At 43.1% G+C, this 13,392-nt stretch overlaps 1 protein-coding gene across 1 annotated transcript in view; it reads left to right on the top strand.

Annotated features, from left to right (window-relative positions):
* PLPPR5 (phospholipid phosphatase related 5) overlaps positions 1-13,392 on the top strand; it is a 91,445-nt gene that overhangs the window by 27,121 nt on the left and 50,932 nt on the right. The window lies entirely within an intron of this gene.

The following is a 13,392-nucleotide window of genomic DNA, read 5'->3' as shown; positions in this document are numbered from 1 at the left end:
GGACTGAATAATAGATCTTGTCACTTGGTGTTGTGTGAAATGCTCTCATATAGATCTCCACCTGAAACTCCCAGTTCAAAATATCTGATTAATATGTTCTTTCCAGCCAGCCAGTCAATCTTTATTTATGGCTTTTGCCAAATAATCCTTTCAGCTACAAACTGCAATTTACTCTTCCCTACTTACCTGTGGTAAGTAGCAATTTCCCCCTGGGGACTGGAATAGAGACAGGTTCCACCGTTACTCCCTTTTGTCAACTCATAAGACTGCATCTATCTCAGCTGTGCCTGCTGTCCTCATTGTTTATATCCAGGGCTGGCATTGTGAATTGCTGCACACTTTTAATTTCTGTGATCTGTGTTGGCTGCCTCCTTCTGCCCTGATGTCATGGACTAGTTGGGCACAAAGGAATGGTGGGAGGAATCCACTGGGGAACCCCCAAGGGAAGAAGGCTCAGAGACGAGGTATTGGTGGTGGGACAATGAAGAGGGAGAAGACTGGGAAGAGGAGTTACTGGAAGCTGAAGAGGTAACAGGTCTGTGGCAGAGTCCAGAATCAGAGACAGAAGCTGAAGCAGGAAGAGGAGGAGGAGTTTGGACTTGATATCCTGCCTTTCACTCCTGTTAAGGAGTCTCAAAGCAGCTAACAATCTCCTTTCCCTTCCTCCCCGACAACAAGCACTCTGTGAGGTGAGTGGGACTGAGAGACTTCAGAGAAGTGTGACTAGCTCAAGGTCACCCAGCAGCTGCATGTGGAGGAGCGGGGAAGCGAACCCGGTTCACCAGATTACAAGTCCACTGTTCTTAACCACTACACCACACCGGCTCTCTCAGGAGAGTAGGGAGGCCAACAGGCAGAGATTAGTCAGGCTGGTGAAGAGTCACGGGTGTCTCCCCCTCCTGCTGTGACAAGCTCCCATCCCCGCTGGTCTCCCAGAATCAGGAGAGGCATGAAGAGGGTGAGGAGAGGTTGGCTGCACTCAGATGCAATCTCCAGTTGCTTGGAGAAAACCCTGGAGATGAGGGGACTTAGGCAGCTGTGGTGGGGCAGGGACCTCCAGTCTCAGCAACTGCTTCATGGGCGCAAGACCTACTGGAGATGAGTTGTCACAAGAACTCCCAATATCAAGGGTTCTATATTATGCACTCCCAAATATAGAGAATCCCTGAATTCTCCGTTGTTTTGCACAGGGAATGATCAAGGTTAAATCACCCCACACTTGGTCATGTTGCCCCACTCCCATCTGTTAAACAGCTGATGCAGGTTCCCGGGATTGTGCAGAAAATATGGATTTCTTGCAAGCTGTGAGAGAAGAACGGAGAAGCTGTGTAGAGGAGAGATGAGATGATCACCCCCTCCAGTTGCTACTTAAAAGTCTGAATTTGTGTAAAATGAATCATGTTTACCATTACATGAAGCACAAAAGTCAAGGAAAACAAACCATTATAAACAAAGCAGAAGAAGAAAGTTGAGCCTTGTCGTGGATGTAAAAAGGAAAAACAAGGATATAATAATAAGAATAATAAAAGCCCATGCACTAAAACAAAACTTGTACAATACAGAAACTTCAGTTGGCTAAATCCGTGAACTGTAAGAATATAATAATGAAGGGCAGGATTTACCAAACCAGCCCCATAAAGACATTCCCCCCTCTCCTCCCCCATGTACCCCCAGGCCCCAAAATTGGCTGGAGAGGGGAATGGGAGAATCCTAGAGCAGTGTGTGAGGAGGAGGGGGATAGTTCCACCAGATGAGCTGCAATGCTTCCAAGGTGGAACAATTGTATGACATTGTATCCTCAACGTGTATATAAGTATAGGTAAAGGTAAAGGACCCCTGAATGGTTAAGTCCAGTCAAAGGCAATGATGGGGTTGCAGCACTCATCTTGCTTTTCAGGCCGAGGGAACCAGCGTTTGTCCACAGACAGCTTTCCGGGTCATGTGGCCAGCATGACTGAACCACTTCTGGCGCAATGGGACACTGTGATGAGTGCCAGAGTTGTTTACCTTCCTGCTGCTGCAGTACTTATTTATCTATTTGCACTGGTGTGCTTTCAAACTGCTTGGTTGGCAGGAGCTGGGGCAGAGCAACAGGAGCTCACCACCACTGAGCAGATTTGAACCGCTGACCTTCCCGCACTGTAATGTGAGTAAGAAGGAATACAGGAGAGTACATTAAATGCCCTCAATATTCTTCAGCGGAGTTGAGTGAATACCTGGAATGCCAGATACATTCAGCTTCGTCAGCCTTCCTCAGTAGTCTGCATTCTTACTCCAGTTCCTATGTTGTACGTGTCCAAAATTAAAACGTTTCCTTAAAAAATAAATTTTAAAAATGAACAGATTGACCACATATCTTCCATTCCTATGACTTAAAATGATCTTATGCTCACCAAATACTTAAAAATCACCCTTGCTTATTGCCAGGTGAATGGTCAGTGTCTTCAAATTGCAATAATTAGCAGAATCGCCTGTTAAGAATAACATATTAAAACCACATTTAAAAAACCCTCAACCTTCCTCATTGCAGCATGTCCAGGGGCGTCCCTGGCAGTTCCTCCCTCCCTGTGACACCAGCCCTGATTTTTACCATTTACCTCACAATGTCCATAAAGGGAAAGATGGGCCGTTTTATGCACCAGTGGTAATGTTACAATAGCAAATTAAGCTGACATGTGACCCACATTTTGCCCTAATATAGCTAGATCCATTATACCTTTTAATGTGTATCACAGGTCAATTGGTAAATAATATGCCGTGCACAAGCCCCATATCCAAATATCAATAACAAGCTGGAGGTGGTGTGTAATATTTTATGCACAGAAATCAGTCATTGAATTGCTAATTTTATTTATTTGTTTCAGTCTTTTCCTGCCACCGTTCAGAGAAAGGCCTCACCATCAGAATCACCGAAACAATTTAGGTATAGAAACCAGCACGTGAAACTTTAAACCAAGCAGCAGCATAAAAAGGTCCAGATAAAATAAATTAAACAATTTAACATGATTTGAAGCAGAGAAGCGGCGACAATTTAAGATCACAATCGCAAAGGCAACATTAAATTTACGTGTGGCATCAAATTTGTTTCTTAATGTTCAGTTCCAGTGTCAATCTCATTATTTATTCTAATCAGCAAGATATCCAGCTGAATTAACAAGGAAATTGTTTTCCTTTCCCTTCAAAATGGCTGGTTATTTTTCCCAATAGTGGGGAGAAAAAACAGCATCCTGCTTATAAGGGAATTAAGCAGGGCATTCTGTGTCTATTAAACAAACAAGGAGCAATGGCAACAAGGATATACAACAAAAATGGCCCCAGGGGAAGGCTGAGCATAATGAACTAGAAATTGCTACTGATAGTTCTTTTGCTACTGCTCTTCCTGTCAGCGGTCTCACCTCACAAGCCAATATCAGTTTACAGAAAAGTGCAGTTCTCATTTACAAAACCTCAAAGGACCACAGTTTACATTGTTGGATTTTTCTTTAGAGCAATTGCCAGCATGCAAAGTAGATTTCCCCGAGGCGGCAACAGTTGCTAAGGGTGCACAAATGTCACTTTTGGTGAGTCCAAGGGCAGATCTTTAAGATACACCTACCTGCTATGAATCTGCACAACAGCAACAAGCTTGCATTGACTTTTCCTTTGTGGTGTTTAACAGGGATAGGGATTAAGGCACCAGCTATGTATGGGGACGCGGGTGGCACTGTGGGTTAAACCACAGAGCCTAGGACTTGCCAATCAGAAGGTTGGCGGTTCGAATCCCCACGACGGGGTGAGCTCCCGTTGCTCGGTCCCAGCTCCTGCCAACCTAGCAGTTTGAAAGCACGTCAAAGTGCAAGTTGATATATAGGTACCGCTCCGGCGGGAAGGTAAACAGTGTTTCCATGCGCTGCTCTGGTTCGCCAGAAGTGGCTTAGTCATGCTGGCCACATGACCCAGAAGCTGTACGCTGGCTCCCTCGGCCAATAAAGCCAGGTGAGTGCTGCAACCCCAGAGTTGGCCAGGACTGGACCTAATGGTCAGGGGTCCCTTTACCTTTTTATGTGTGTTGTAGGGGTTAGAGTGCTGGATCAGGAATCTGGGAGACCAGGGTTCAAATCCCCACTTGTCCATGAGGTTCTATGGCACATGTTACTGCAGCACTGGTGGGCAGTAAGGAAATTTTACCATCAAAAAAGATGCATTAGTGGGTGGTAGGTATAAAAAGGTTGACTACCCCTGCCATAGAGCATAAGGTCAAAGAAATCTAAGATGTTACCTGTATGGTTAACAAGGGGTATGGGTGGCACTGTGGTCTAAACCACTGAGTCTCTTGGGCTTGCCAATCAGAAGGTTGGCAGTTTGAGTCTGCACAACAGGGTGAGCTCCAGCTCCTGCCAACCTACAGTTCGAAAGCACACCAGCACGAGTAGATAAATAGGTACCGCTGTGGCGGGAAGGTAAATGGCATTTCCGTGTGCTCTGACACTCATCACAGTGATGCATTGTGTCAAAAGCGGTTTACTCATGCTGGCCACATGACCTGGAAAGCTGTCTGTGGACAAATGTCAGCTCCCTCGGCCTGAAAAGCGAGATGAGTGCCGCACCCCTTTGACTGGACTTAACCGTCCAGGGGTCCTTTACCTTTTACTTTTAACAAGCAGAGTCAAAGAAGCTAGAAAAGTCAGGGAAGCTACTTTGAAATCTTGTTCAAAGTAAAACTTGAAGACAACATAAATTCTTGTAGACCTTTCAGTAATGCAAGCTAATAAACATTGAGAAGCATATTGATAAAATCATTTCATAAAACAATAATAATTTATTTAAATACACGAGATAGAAGAGACAGTCACAGGGGCAGGAAGATTGCAAGATGACAGAGTTGTAAAAGTATTACTGAAGAAGGGTAGCAAAATTGCAGAGAAAAATGAATTCTTTACATCCACCAGCAGAAGATGTTAGACAGGTACTCACACCTGAAACACGTTTTTTTCAGGAAAGGCATTTGAAGAACGAAGTCAAATGGAGGTGATAAGAGATTAAGTGCCAAGACTAACTGACAAATTAAAAATTAACAAGTCACTAGGCTTGGATGGAATATATCTGAGAGCTTCTGAAGAACTCGAGTGTGAAATTGTTGCTCTAGCAAAAATAGGGAACCTGTCGCTAAATTGGTCTCCTTACCAGAGGATTGGACGGTAGCAAGGGTAATATAAATTTTTAAAAAGGTATTCAGATGAAACGTAGAAATTACAGGCCCATAAGCCTGACTTCTGACACTGCTAAGTTGTTGGAGAGCATTATTGAAGCTAAATTGTTCAACGTGCAGAAAAAACAAGTATTGATGTGGAAGAGTCAGCATGATTTCTGCAAATGAAAGTCCGGCCTCACCGGTTCTTTAAGAATGTCAAAAATAATGGTAGACATTATAAGCTTAGAAGCAAAACCTTCTGACAAAAAGTTTAGCAGTCGTTGGATAAAAAGGCAAGCTTTCTTGTGGATTGATCATTGGTTAAATAATATTAAGAAGAGGGTAGAAATAAAGATATTTTTTTACAATGGAGTGAAATAAGCAGTGGGCTCCCCTAATAATTTATACTGTATATACAGTCAGAATTTAAGTCTTGACAGATCTTTGATTGACACTTGGGGATTTATTTTTGCTGTAACATGTGGCTTGACAATCACTCATAAAAACTATTTGCAAGAACCCTGAATGTGAACCCTAGAGAGAAATAACATTCAATGCTTTGTTACTCAAATTATTGTGCAAGATCAAAGAATTGTTTACTCCATATTCTTGAGCCTCAGAATATGATATTTCTAAACTAAAGCACACAAGCCTTTAGCAGAGAAGAAAGTCAAACTCATATTTGCAGATTTGAATATTGAGAAGCATACTTAGCAGGAAAAAAAGTATTTAAAAACCACAAATTGTCCTTCACTGCCTGTTCTTGGATTTACATTTAATAAATCCACAAAGAGCTTAGAGATTTCTGCCTTATACACTACTGTTTTGTGGTGTGTCATTTAGCTCTCAGATTAGGTTTTACTTAGCCTGTTTAAAACATGGGTTAAAAAATTAATAATTTTGAAAATAAAGAATAGTGGTAAATATTCAAAACAGGAACTGTTCTTCAATATTATGCATAGTTCAGTGGAAACTTCAAAGGCAGTCTCAAGTGTAAAAAAGAAGCAGGTGAAGATTTTCCTGATGTGAAACATAATTGACTTGGGAGAGAGGTTCCCCTATTTAATTTTGGTGTGTTAAGACCTTATGTGGCATTCTTCAGGGCACAGGGTAGCCATTGACATGAGTCCTCCACCAAGTCTTTCTTCCCCAGTTAACTTCCAGTAAAAGAAACAAATAACATCATGCAATGAGGGTAAATGTTTATCTGGTCTGATCTCCAGTTTATTGGCTCTTGCCTGAATACGATACACTGGACACAATAATGCTACACAGGGCACAGGTTGGTTGGTTTTTAAACCCAAGATGTGGGAAGGTTGATTGGTGGCAGCAATGCACCTCAGATCATGTCTACTTAGGCTGCTGTTATAAAAGACATATAGGAAGTTTCCTTAAAGGTAAAGGTAAAGGGACCCCTGACCATTAGGTCCAGTCGTGGCCGACTCTGGGGGGGTTGCGGTGCTCATCTCGCTTTATTGGCGGAGGGAGCCGGCGTACAGCTTCCGGGTCATGTGACCAGCATGACTAAGCCACTTCTGGCGAACCAGAGCAGTGCACAGAAACGCCGTTTACCTTCCCGCTGGAGCAGTACCTATTTATCTACTTGCACTTTGACGTGCTTTCAAACTGCTAGGTTGGCTGTTAGGCTGCTGTTGTAAAAGGCATATAGGAAGTTTCCTTAGACTGAGTCAAACCACTGGCTTAGTGTTGTCTGCACTGACTGGAAGTGGCTCTACAAAGTTTCAGGCAGGAGTATTTCCCAGACTTAGCTGGAGATCCTGGGGACTGAACCTGGGATCGAACCTTCGGCATGCACAGCAGATCCTGTACTACTGAGCTGCAGCTCAGGAACAGTAATGAAGCTGGCAAATCCTATCCATAGATTATGTGGATCTAATGATTTGGCCACTGGAATCTATGCTCAAAGTAGAATTGTTTTGTTTTTAATGGGTGTCTTGACTATAGGGTGTCTTGACTTTAAGAACTGCCACAGGGTTAATACAGTAGGTGCAAAATCCCTTCAAAAGAATACACACACGCACGCGTGCGCGCACACACACACACAAACACACGAGTAGGATTCCACCCCCTTGGTAAGTGGTAAGAGAATAGTGGTTGGAGCAGACTGCTGAGCAGAGGTGTAAACTTCCCAATACCCTCCATTTTCAAAGAATGATAAATTGCCTTTCTAAATATGAACTACTTGCTAAATGTGAAATAAAGCAGTCCAGCTATATTGAGCCATATATGTTCAATATGTATCATCTGTTCAGCAGCACATGGCAATTATTGGAGGAAATCCTGTCTCGTAAAGATGTCAGATGTGGCGTCCTTTTAGACATCAGAATTTATTGCCCTGAGTACAAGAATATTAGGTCTATTCTTGGATATTTAATGAGAACATCAGTCATACCTTGAGGCCATATGATATTTCACCTTCATCCTGCAATTTCCAAGTTTTAAAATTCAGTGCATTTGGTCTCTTCCAGTAGCTTGAGCGCAAGGATAAGACAATGTGATTTATTCTCAGTGATGTTGGACCCAACTTCCAAAGGCACCAGACAGCTTGGTGAGGGACGGCAAGAGTCTTAAGGAGTGGTGGAAGGTGACTAGCCTTGTTTTAACGCCATAAACTTCTTCATTTAACTTAGCAGTCTGCTTGTAACATGGCAAAATAAGGGTTTTTCGCATTGGTACACAAGGCAGCTACAAAGAAGTTGCAGGATAAACCCATTGTCAAGACTGGGTTAGAAGACTGAATGCAGTGACAGACACGGGACTCATGGTTACAAGGGCAAAAGCCAAAAATGGAGTAGTGATAGAATCAGGAATAAAAAATATGCAGGCCAGGATACTTTTTGTCTTTGGCTATTGGAAGTGGAAAGCTTGTCAAGACTAACATTGCATGATCCAGCAAAACAAACAGGAGTGGAGGAATGGGGGGCGATGGGGGCGGTTCGTCCTGGGTGTCAGCACTGAGGGGGGTGACAGAATGCCGGGCGGCACTCACCGTGGGGCCTGCAGCACGTTCCTGGGTACAGGACACGCATGCGGCCCCAGGCACCCAATCGGCTTGCTCCGCCACTGAATACAAATAATATATTTTTTTCTGTGTGTTGGTTTGGCTTGAGGATGGAAACTCCTCTTGAATGAATGCATGAAATCATGATGAATAATTTCCCAGGCTTGTAATTTAGATTTGTTATCATGAATCAGTAATTATTTTTTTAAACAATATTATGAATCATCTTAAAAGGTAGCCTTTTTTGTTTTGGTGTGCTTGCAGTTATTTCTGAAGTTCATGCAAATCTGCATACCAGGCCTTTTTTCAGGGGGAACTCACAGGAACTCAGTTCTGGCACCTCTCTGCTGGGTTTCAGCCCCTCTCAGGTGGGTGTCATTGCCATTCTAAGAGAATGAGGGAGGTGTTCATGGTGAGTTCCGGCACCTGTTTTTTCTAGGGAAATAGCACTGCTGCGTACCATTAGGCTAATAGTTCACATCTGAAACCAGAGGAGGTGTGGCTAACCTGCAAGTTGGATACATTCCACCAAGAGGCTTGGAGTGGACCACAGAATGAGAGTGAATGGGATGGGGAAGGGAAGAAAGATAGAGAGCAGGCAGAAGGGGAGAAAGAGGGAACTGTCAACCCATCTGCTGTATTCCACTTGGTGTGTCAGTCCTTCCTCTCTCTCGTGCATGTGTCTTTGTGTATGTGTGTCTTGCACATGCTTGAAAGAGCAGCCAACCCACAATGTAAATTTGGGCCAAAAGAGAGCCATCTAATTTAGCACAGTGCATTTTACTTGTACTTAGTAAACACATTAGGTGGAATTCAATGTAGTGCTGTTCAATAATTGTAGCTTGCCAGATGGAATGATGCCCCCACCCCCCTGCATGCTGCTCTGGGAGCTTTTCTGACACCCCCCCCCAAGCCAATTGTGTGTGTGTGTGTGAGAGAGAGAGAGAGAGAGAGAGGAAAAGGGTGGGGAGGGGGACACAAGCAGTTGTCTTTGTACAAAGCTTCCACTGATGGGACTGGTTAGATGAAGCCTGCCCATTGAAACTTCCATACTTTCTGAATCTACTTTACTTGGGCAACTTGAATTTTCTGGTGTGTACTTGATGCCTTCAGAATAGTAACAGTTTGGAAAGATCCTTTGATTTTAGTCTGTTTCCTGCCATTCTGTAATTTTGAAACAAACCCTATTGTTTTCAGTGGGGCTTACCTCCTGATTAATGCGCTGCAACCTGAATACTTTATGCTTTTATATTTGTTAGGAAAAAAACCCTTTAAAACATCCACTTTGAGAGTCTTGGTTGTTTTTTTAAATAATATTTATTGAGTTTCCAAGAATTTAAACACTACAAACAAAAAAGAAAAAAGAAAAAACAAACGAAAAGCAACACAATACAATACAAAAACACTACAAAACACTAACACATAAGACAAACAAAACAAAGCAAAAACCATTTAAGACACATTAAACAATTTCAATATCATATCTTTCGTTCGCTTATTTCCACGACTTCCTCACACCTCCCTTTTTGTATTCCATATCTATTAATTCTTTCAGCAATTCCTTTCCATCTTCCGCTGTTTTCTATCCTGTAATTATCTTAACACATTCTAACCTTATTTTGTTCCCTTTAATGCTCTATTAATCTATTTATACTTAATTCCTTATAACATTTCTGCTAAAGCCATATAACTTCATTCCAACTTTGTTCTAACATTCATTAATTTTACAATATTTCTATAAATAGTCTTTAAACTTCCAGTCTTCTTCCACCAGCTCTTCTCCCTGGTCTCGGATTCTGCCAATTCTCTCAGCCAGCAAAAAGCAGATGATTCACAACAAAGTTTAAGGGTCTGGCACGGCAAGTCCACCTCCTTCTTTAGCATCCGTCAATATCTAAAATTTTACTCGAGGCTTCCTGCCCTGCCAAACAAATCTAGAGACATCCCTCTGCCACCTCCTGAAACAATCCATCCCATCCAAAGCTTGCAATATTTGAAACAAAAGCAGCATCCCCGACATCACAGCAACCCTCATCCCCACCACAGCAACTCGGCCCAACAATAACAACTTCCAATTTAACCCTATTTCCAAATCCCCCTTCTCTTCAAACCAGCATCCTTCACAGTTGTCCTTGAATAAATTCACATTTTTGGCGGTCATACTAACGCCCAAATACCTCTCTTTCTCAACCAATATTAGTCCTATCTCCTCCTGGAACTCTGTCAAGCTTTCCTTTTCCTGAGGTAGGGCTCTGATCCTTAATTTCTTCTGTTTTTCTTTAAGTTCAGTCATGACAAGTGTCAGCTTGTGTTCATCAAGTTGTTCTTGTATGGATGGGACTCTCTCTCTCTCTCCAGATGAATTACTTTAATTTCAGCAGCAAGGGTTTTCTCCTTAACTTCATCCGCAGTTTGCCGTATCAGGGTAGGTTCCTGTATCAGTTTCTGGGTGGTTTCTGTATTGGTATCCACCTTTTGTCCCAGGTTATTTAAACTTTCTACCATTAAGTCAATTTTACTATTTGCAGCATCCACTTTCATATTTATCGCATCCGTCTTCTTATGAAGCTGTTCGAGCAAGTCGTTTATTTTCACTAGTACAGCCACTAAAGCCTCTTCTGGCGACATTCCGTCTTTCCCATCTGCCATAACACTCAATAGATTCAAGGTCAATCTCACAGTCTCACGGTTTTTATCTTACAGCTGGAAATTTCCCAGCCCAAATCTTATATAGCCACCAGTTTCAAGAACTTCCACTAGAGGGAAACAGTTTCTATTTGTATTGATAAATAATATCCTCTTATAGACACAGTTCAATCGACCCAAAACTAATTTCAATTTTCAGTTACTTTCACTGCTGGAGACAGTGGAAACAATGTATCTTCTCTTATACTAGCTGTCAATGAACGATCCAAACGCTGTCAATAAGCGTCCCACCAAACGTCAGTCCTACTAGCAGCCCGTTCCCAGGGTCAGAGTGGCGGTATTTTACCTCTCTTTGGACTCTTCCGCAGGCAAACTCAGTCCACAACTCCCCCCCTCTTCTCCTGCCTCCAAGGGGGGGGGATTATATTCTTTACTTATGGAAATTTAGACTTTTACAAAAGACTTTCCAAGACTTCAGCTTGCAGCCTCAATTGCTTCAGTCTATTTACAAAAGGAGAAGGCGGACTTCCTGTATTGAACCTTCCCCATTTCGATGCCAAATTAGACGTTTTAAAAATTCAATTCTCCCGGTTAAGCTCTACTCACGGGTAGTTACTTTAGAGTCAAATTGTCCACAAATTGTCAGCACTCTCTGACAACAGCTATGCGGCTTCGCTCAGTGGAAGAAGCAGACGATTCGAAGCACCGCGCCGCTCACCCCACGTCGCTCCGGATCCCCGAAACCGGGTTTCCCCGTGAGTGGGGGAGGTGCAAAAGGTGCCCGCCGAATCCACGTTCACAGGCTTCTCCCGCCTGTGATTTCTAACGGGTCTCCGCCTTTGCCGTGGCGGCCAGACCCAGATTTCCACTGAGCTGATTCCTCCCGATCAGAGGAATTCAGCCATTGCCGGAGGCGCCTCCCCGGAAGTCCCCCACTTTGAGAGTCTTTGACTGAGAAGCAGGATAAAAGTGTTTTATTAAATTTATAAAATGAAAACTGCATCAGATTGACATTTTCTTTCATCAGCTTAAACAAGCATCAGAGACTTGACACAATCCTATGAGTTTCTTCATTCGGATATCAATGAACAAACGATTGTCATGAGAGCACTGAAACTAAATGCTCATTTTATGGGGAAAGAGAAGGCTAATGAGAAATAATGCAGCCAAGATTTGGATCATTAGGTGCAGGTGTCAGCAGGTGCCTCAAAATTAGAAATAATCTGGGAGGGGAGAAGGAGGGGAGAATCTAAACATTGGTCTAACAGCGATTGAGAAGAATGTAGGCAGAAATCTACCGAGTTACTTTTACGAGGTTCATAAATAAAATTTTCAAGACAGCTTGTAATTGGCAGTAAAGGAGATTCTAGAATAGAACACGGAACGTTGCTTGACCTTCCCAGTGGGAGAAGTGATAACAGAATCATAAATAGCAGCTAATGCTGGAATACAGTTCAAAGTGTGGGCCATGTACTTGTATTGAATGAACTGGATGTAAATCCAAAAGCATGACAGTTTCAAAAGAGTAGAAAAGCCTACATCTCTATCCAAGCATGGACCTAAATCAACCGTTGCATCCAAGGTGTAAAAAACGCCCCCAGCATTTTGAGAAGGCATCTGTTGTGCTAGGATTTGTGTAGGGGACCTTTGGTTGCTAAAATACAGCTCCCATCATCCTTGGCCATGCTTGCTGGGACTGATGGGAGTTTTAGTTCATCATTGTCTGGAGGGCCAAAGGTTCCTCATCCCTGCACTAGTAGGGTGACAAGGCACTTTAATCCACTTTGATTGCGGAAACCTAAATTTGTACTCTGCCCTCTAATCTGGTGTGCAAAGCAGCATGGCAGGAATCCAGAAAACTGATAATAAAGTTTAGTTGTGCCTCACAACTAAATTTTGTTGGTGGGATTCAAGTCCAGAACTGCAGATCAAGGCCAGATATAATCTCCTGAGACCGAACCCATGAGATGATCAACAGTCTAAAGATTTGGCAGCCAAGCCAGAACCAGGACAATCATCAGATGAGGCCCATTCCAGCTTTCCAGGATGGTCCGTTATGCAGGAAAGCAAATTCTATCAGTAAGGCAAACAACTCTGGTGAGGCAAGCGGGGCTCTAGGAATCAGGGAAGAATGGAGAGTCAGACAAGAACAACCAAGAGGCCTTAACTGACCTTAAAAGCCCTGTATGGCTCAGGATCCCAATAACTTTCAGAGTTCCTCTCCTGATATGAGCCTACCTGGACCCTTCATCTGAGGCTCTCCTCTGGGTGTCCCCTCAGAAGGAGGTTCAGAAGGTGGCTTCTCCACTTGTGGAATTCTCTCCCCAATGAGGTCCACTCCATCACTGACATCTTTTGTGCACCAGCTGAGATCCTATCTCTTCTCCCAGGTGTTTGACAGATCATGATCAATGTTCTCCTCTTTGCTTGATAACTGCTTGCTGATGCTGAAGTTCTGCTGTTTAAGCAGCTCCAGGAGATGTTCCTTGTCCTCCTCTGGCTCCAGCTTTCCGGCAGTAAATCCAGCACCTTCATGGCTAGTCCAGCTCTGTTG

The sequence above is a fragment of the Podarcis vaucheri genome (genome assembly GCF_965113315.1).
Source record: "Podarcis vaucheri genome assembly, chromosome: 6".
Classification (NCBI taxonomy): domain Eukaryota; kingdom Metazoa; phylum Chordata; class Lepidosauria; order Squamata; family Lacertidae; genus Podarcis; species Podarcis vaucheri.
Note: the sequence above shows the minus strand (reverse complement) of the source record. Positions and strands in the feature narration are given on the sequence as shown.